This window comes from Arachis duranensis, chromosome 10 (genome assembly GCF_000817695.3).
Source record: "Arachis duranensis cultivar V14167 chromosome 10, aradu.V14167.gnm2.J7QH, whole genome shotgun sequence".
NCBI lineage: Eukaryota > Viridiplantae > Streptophyta > Magnoliopsida > Fabales > Fabaceae > Arachis > Arachis duranensis.
Window position 1 is genome coordinate 27,668,808 of NC_029781.3, and position 6,786 is coordinate 27,675,593.

The following is a 6,786-nucleotide window of genomic DNA, read 5'->3' on the forward strand; positions in this document are numbered from 1 at the left end:
TCCAAACACCATGGATAACCATTTATTTTAGTTAGTTAATTAGTTTGTTAGTTAGTTTGTTAGTTAGCTTTAGTTTAGTTTTCATCTTATTTTCTCCATTTTCATTATAAGTGTTGGATTATTGACTTTGTTTACTATACATTGCTGCCCCTTATTGCTTAAATGCTATTTTAGCATGAATGTTTTTTTTAGATAATCTTTGTTGGATTCTATGATTGAGGTTATATTTTGCTACTTGGTTTTGAGTTTTTCATGCTTACCTTTTAAGAATACCAAGTGATGAGAATTGCCTTCGAGCTTGTAACTCTTCTTGAATTACATGATTTGGCCACCATGTGGTTTGAGCCTTATTCTGTGATTAGGCAACCTCTTGATGGATGATGTTGAGCATTTACCTTAATGCATTGTATTTCATGATTATATCCATCCATATGTTTGACTTGAATGCTTTCATGCTTCTCTAATGCTTGTCTTACCTTACAAGCTTACTTAAAGCATCTTAAGTATACTAGAATGAGTAAAATGCATGCTTCTTTTGTGACATAGCTTTTTATGCTAATATGTGTTCTAAAAGGCGCCTAATTTAGAATTCACACACTTATTTGTCATTAATGTCACACTAATTCACTCACTCATTTCTAGTGATTTACCTCATTCCAACAATGTATGCTTCCTTGCTTTTATATCTTCTCATCTTATGGTGTTATATTTTTGTTTTTATGATGAATGCACCACAAGCAAACATGGAAGCAAGACTAAGAACACGCAGCAATCCGGAGAGTCGCCGTACCCCCTTTGCTCATCTTTGAGTGCACCGAGGACGGTGCAAACTTTTAAGTGTGGGGAGGTCGTCCGACCGGTCGGCGATTTTAGGTGACAAATTTCTAATTCCAACACTTTTGTATTTCATTCTAGGATTTTAGGATTTTTTTTACTTGCATTTTCTTAGTTTTGCATATATATACAAAATAAGCTTAGTCAAAATAATGAAAATTTTCAAGGATTTCTATCTATAGGGCACCTCAATCGATTTGAGTGAAAACTTTTCATAAAACTTGCTTGAATTATATATCTTGTGGATCATGTTTTGAGCTAAGAACACAAGCTTGTGAGATTTAAGCCCAACGGTGTGGTTACATCTTATAACCACTTATTTTCCATTCTTGTGTGCATTATTCTCTTTCTATGATTGTAATCTTTGATTTGTTTGATTCTTTATGTCTATTATTTTGTGTATACATGCATTTATATGATTGAGGCCATCATTTCATTTAGCTTACTTACCCAAATATCCTACCTTGTATCTTCCATTGTTAGCCAATTTGCGCCTACGATTAACCCACTTGTTCTTAATTTAGCACATTACAAGCCTAAAGCGAAAAACAATACAAGTCCTTAATTTGGATCTTTGATTAGCTTAGGCTAGTGTGTGTGAGTATCATTCAAGTGTGGGAACCTTGGGACATTGGGTGAATAAAATGGTAGTTTTGTATTATTATTGAAAATATTGGGAATTGGGTACATACTCATGTATTGATCAAATGTAAAACCTTATGCATTGATGCTCTTGTATATAAAAAAATGAGAAAAAGAAAATAAAAAGAAAAAAAAACAATATGGAAAAGAAAAAAATATAGAAAAAGAAAGAAAAAGAAGAAAAAGAAAGAAATAAAAAGGGGACAAAATGCCCCAAAGCAAAGTGTAGCTCAATAAAATTAATGCATAAGTGTTGTGAAATGAAAAGGGATGCATGAGTATGTGAAAAAGTGAAAAATGGGTAGTTAGGTTAGAACTTAATTGTATAGGATGTCATAGGTTAGGTGAGAAGTTTAAGCTTATCAAAGATTCAAATTTCAAGCTCACTTAACCATATATGCATCCTACCTTGACCCTAGCCCCATTACAACCTATGAAAAGACCTCATGATATATGTATGCATGCATGAAATATTTGTTGATTGTTAGAAGAAGAACAAATCTTGGAAAGCATGATTAGGGGAGAATTGAGAGAATCAACCCTAAAAACTTGAGTGAATAGAGCGCAAACACATCCGGTGAGGGTTTGATGCTCAATTACATGTTTCCACCTATGATCATCTCTTCTCATGCAAGTTTGTAAAAATATTTAATAACTCAATTCAATTGTGAATTAGACTTGCTAGTCCTTTAGCCCTTGTGTATATATGTATTCTTGGGAATTGATTTATTTTGACCAAGCAATTGCATTCATTTAGATAGTTGCATATAGGTAGAATGCATTTAGTTAGTTCCACTGAATAAACGCCATACCCTTACTTCATTCTTGGTTTAAGCATGAGGATATGCTTGGTTTAAGTGTGGGGAGGTTGATAAACCCCATTTGTAGGGTTTATCTTGTGCTTGATTTAGGATATTTTATAACCCTTTACCCACATTTATCCGTTGAAATAGCATGGTTTTATAACTTCTCCTTTAATTGTGCTTAAGAGTGAAAACATGCTTTTTAGGACTTAAAATAGCTAAATCTAATTCTCCTTGATTCCATTAGATGTCTTGATATGTTTGCTAAGTGATTTCAGATTTAGGAGGCAAGGATTGGACCAAGGGAATGAAGGAAGAGCATGTAAAAATGGAGAACTCATGAAGAAATGTAGGAATCGCAAAAGCTGTCAAGCCGACCTCTTCGCACTTAATCGATCATAACTTGAGCTACAGAGATCCAAATGATGCGGTTCTAGTTGGGTTGGAAAGCTAACATCCGGGGCTTCAAAACGATATAAGATTTTCCATAGTTGCTATACGTATAAGGATGTGTACGCGCACTGTACGCGTACGTGCCGTTGGTGCACGTGATTCACTTCATGCAAACTCGTGGCTAGCGAATTTACAAGCCTTGTGGGCCCAATCCAACTCATTTCTGATGCTATTTAAGCCAAGGATTGAAGGGGGAATCAACATACTTCACAACATTTAGATGTTAGTTACCATTAGTTTAGTTTTAGCTTAGTTTAGTAGTTAGAAGTAGTTTCTAGAGAGAGAAACTCTCACTTCTCTCTAGGATTAGGATTAAGATTAGGTTTATTTCTTAGATCTAGATTTTAATTCATCTTCTTCTACTTCTATCATCTTAATTCCTTGTTGTTACATTCATCTTTCTCTATTCTTTTGTTATAATTTTCTTTATGTTGTTCTTGTATTTTGTTGTAGATCTACTTTTGTTCCTTCCTTTCTCTTTCAATTCAATCAAGGTAATTTGACTTGAGGAATCAAATTGATTCATCCACTTGACTTTCCTCCATGGTTAGAGGTTAACTAAGTGAGAGTAATGGACAATTTGTTATCACAATTGAGGAGGATAACTAGGATAGGACTTCTAGTACTCATATCTTGCCAAGAGCTTTGTTAGTTGTTAGTTTATTTCTTTGCCATTTATATTTCTTGTATAAAATCTTAAAAACCCCAAAATAACTCACAACCAATAGCAAGACACTTTATTACAATTCCTAGGGAGAACGACCCGAGGTTTGAATACTTCGGTTTATAAATTTTAGGGGTTTGTTTTAGTGACAAACAACTTTTTGCATGAAAGGATTAGTGATTGGTTTAGAAACTATACTTGCAACGAGAATTCATTTGTGAAATTCTAAACCGTCAAAAATCCAATCATCAGATGCGTCTTTAGTACTGTTGGATGCATTTTGCCATCCATTCAGACTTTGAGAAATCATGTTGATTTGCTGAGTCAGCATTTTGTTCTGAGCCAATATGGCATTCAGAGTATCAATTTCAAGAACTCCCTTCCTCTGAGGCGTCCCATTGTTCACGGAATTCCTCTCAGAAGTGTACATGAATTGGTTATTTGCAACCATTTTAATAAGTTCCTAAGCTTCTGCGGGCGTTTTCTTTAGGTGAATGGATCCACCTGCAGAGTGGTCCAGTGACATCTTAGAGAACTCAGAGAGACCATAATAGAATATATCTATCATGGTCCATTCTGAAAACATGTCAGAAGGACACCTTTTGGTCATCTGGTTGTATCTTTTCCAAGCTTCATAGAGGGATTCACCATCTTTTTACTTGAAGGTCTGAACATCCACTCTAAGCTTGCTCAGCTTTTGAGGAAGAAAGAATTTAACCAAGAAGGCCGTGACCAGCTTATCCCAAGAGTCCAGGCTATCCTTAGGTTGTGAGTCCAACCATGTTCTAGCTCTGTCCTTTACAGCAAAAGGGAAAAGCATGAGCCTATAGACTTTAGGATCTACTCCATTAGTCTTAACAGTCTCATAGATCTGCAAGAACTCAGTTAAAAACTGGTAGGAATCTTCTGATGAAAGTCCATGAAACTTGCAATTTTGTTGCATTAGAGCAACTAGTTGAGGTTTCAGCTCAAAATTGTTTGCTCCAATGGCAGGAATTGAGATGCTTCTTCCATCAAACTTGGAAGAAGGTGTAGTATAATCACCAAGCATCCTTCTTGAATTATTGTTGTTGGGTTCGGCTGCCATCTCCTTTTCTTGTTCGAAAATTTCAGTAAGGTTGTCTCTGGATTGTTGTAATTTGGCTTCTCTTAGTTTCCTCTTCAGAGTCCTTTCAGGTTTCGGATCAGCTTCAACAAGAATGTCTTTTTCCTTGTTCCTGCTCATATGAGAAAGAAGAGAACAGAAAAAGAAGAGGAATCCTCTATGTCACAGTATAGAGATTCCTTTATGTTAGTAGAAGAAGAAAGGGAATAAGAGTGAAGAAGAATGAATAATCCAAATACAAGGGTGAGGATATGAGCAGTGATTTGAGATGAAGAGAAGTGTTAGTAAGTGAATAAATAAATAGAATAAGATGAGAGACAGAAGTTTTCGAAATTAATTTTTGAAAAGGAGTTAATGATTTTCGAAAATTAAGGGGGAAATAAAATTAAAATTAAAATTTAAAACAATTAATTAATTAAAAAGAATTTTTTTTAAAAAAGAGGGAGGTATTTTCGAAAATTAGAGAGAGAAAGGTTGTTAGGTGGTTTTGAAAAAGATAAGAAACAATCAAAAAGTCAAATAGTTAGTTGAAAAATTTGAAAATCAATTTTGAAAAGATAAGAAGATAAGAAGTTAGAAAAGATATTTTAAAATCAAATTATTGAAAAAGATAAAATTTTGAAAAAAGATATGATATAAAAGATATGTTAAGAAGATATAATTAAAAAGATTTAAATTTTTTTTAAAATTAAACTTGATTACTTGACTAACAAGAAACTAAAAGATAAGATTCTAGGATTTAAAGATTGAACCTTTCTTAACAAGAAAGTAACAAACTTCAAATTTTTTAATCAATCATATTACTTGTTAGTATAATTTTCGAAAATCAAGATAAAATTAGGAAAAAAATTTTTGAAAAATATATTTAAAAAGAAATTTTCGAAAATTAGTAAGGAAAATGAAAAAGATTTGTTTTTTGAAAAAGTTTTGAAAAGATAAGATTTTTAAAATTGAAAATTTGACTTAACTTATAAGAAATAACTAATTTTAAAAATTTTTTGACTAAGTCAACTCAAATTTTCAAAATTTTGAGAGAAAAAAAGGAAAATATATATTTTTTATTTTTAATTTTTTAATGATGAGAGAGAAAAACACAATTATGACCCAAAACATGAAAATTTTGGATCAAGACACATGATGCATGCAAGAACACTATGAATGTCAAGATGAACACCAAGAACACTTTAAAGATCATGATGAACATCAAGAACATATTTTTGAAAAATTTTTGATGCAAAGAAAACATGCAAGACACCAAACTTAGGAATCTTTAATGCTTAGACACTATGAATGCAAAAATGCACATGAAAAATATCATACAACACAAAACAAGAAAATTTAAAGATGAAACAAGAAGACTTACCAAGAACAACTTGAAGATCATGAAGAACACTATGAATGCATGAATTTTCAAAAAATGCATAAATTTTTAAAAACATGCAATTGACACCAAACTTAAAAGTTGACTCAAGAATCAAACAAGAAACACAAAATATTTTTGATTTTTTTTATTTTATTTTTTTTTGTATTTTATTTTATATTTTTTGAAAAACATATAGGAAAAAGGGAGTAATGAATCCAAAGTCCTCAATCAGAATCCCAGGAATTAGACATGGCTTAATAGCCAGCCAAGCTAAAACATGTTATATGAAACTCTAGAATTCATTCTTGAAAACTCTAAAAATTTTTGAAAACAGGTGATAAATTTTTGAAAAATTTTTGAAAATTTTTTTGAAAATAAAACAAAAAGAAAATTACCTGATCTGAGCAACAAGATGAACCGTCAGTTGTCCAAACTCGAACAATCCCCGGCAACGGTGCCAAAAACTTGGTGCACAAAATTGTGATCTCTAATAATGGCATTCAACTTGGTATGCGCGTTTATAACTCAGCACTTAACAACTTCGCACAACTAACCAGCAAGTGCACTGGGTCGTCCAAGTAATAAACCTTACGTGAGTAAGGGTCGATCCCACGGAGATTGTTGGTATGAAGTAAGCTATGGTCATCTTGTAAATCTCAGTCAGGCGGATAATAAATGGTTATGGAGTTTTCGAATAATAATAATAAATAAACATGAAAATAAAGATAGAAGTACTTATGTAGATTATCGATGGGAATTTCAGATAGGCGTATGAAGATGCTGTGCTCCTTCTGAATCTCTGCTTTCCTACTGCCTTCATCCAATCCTTCTTACTCTTTTCCATGGCAAGCTGTATGTAGGGCATCACCGTTGTCAATGGCTACATCCCATCCTCTCAGTGAAAAAGGTCCAAATGCTCTGT